An 857-nucleotide genomic window follows, 5' to 3' on the forward strand; every position below is an offset into this window, starting at 1 on the left:
TTGCTCTTCAGGTCACGCTTTTCGTCGAGGGTTCCCATCTCCTTGACAAAGGCGCAGTGTTTGCAGAGCAGTTGRCATAGAAACATGTCCCCCCTCTATTATGCAGGAGATTATCTAGAGTTTAGAAATTGTCCTTAGATAGAAAAAGGATAGAAAAGATTGTGCTTAACTCAGTACGTTGACATAAGTGCATGGAGATGGTTGTGAAACTGGCCCAGAGCTGGCTGCCCCATAGAAGGAATGCTCCCTCCTCTCTCAGCAGTCAACTAGGCCCTCACTGAGCAAAAGTGTCTGCCCAACTCATATCTCAAGGAATTTTTTTCCCTGTAAGTGCTGGGGAAAAGCACCAAGTCAGTCCCATGAGTCAGGGATTCACCTAGACCCTGGTTCTGAAAGCCATGCTGGTGGGAAGCTTTGTTGTTCTGGTCCTGCTCCTGCCCAAGTCTGATTTTCTTGGCAATGAGGTGTCCCTGCAGATCATTGGCATGGCCAAGGAGAACACTCTTGTGCCTCTGAAGCAGTCACAACTGACCAAAACATGTCCATGCAATCAGCAGCCCAACAGACAAGACTGACTGCTATGCTGCTGTACGTGGAGAAATCAGGTTGGCACAAAGTCCTATGTCAGGCCCAATGGGGCTTTGCCCTGGCCAAGAGTTGAGTGCTTGATGACACATGTCAAAGGCAGGTTTTGTTTGCATGAGAGTCAGCAAAGGCTACAGAGGCCAACAGCAGTCTGAGCAAATGATTCATTAGATAGGATGTCCCGTTAGAAAAGTTGTCTGGCTTTCTTGTTTCAGCTGCTCCTTGCTTGGCTCACATCGCCTCTTTGGGCTTAAAGATCATTTCTCTTCTCC

The sequence above is a fragment of the Nothoprocta perdicaria genome, unplaced genomic scaffold (assembly GCF_003342845.1).
Source record: "Nothoprocta perdicaria isolate Ctin4 unplaced genomic scaffold, notPer1 scaffold_127, whole genome shotgun sequence".
Lineage (NCBI taxonomy): Eukaryota > Metazoa > Chordata > Aves > Tinamiformes > Tinamidae > Nothoprocta > Nothoprocta perdicaria.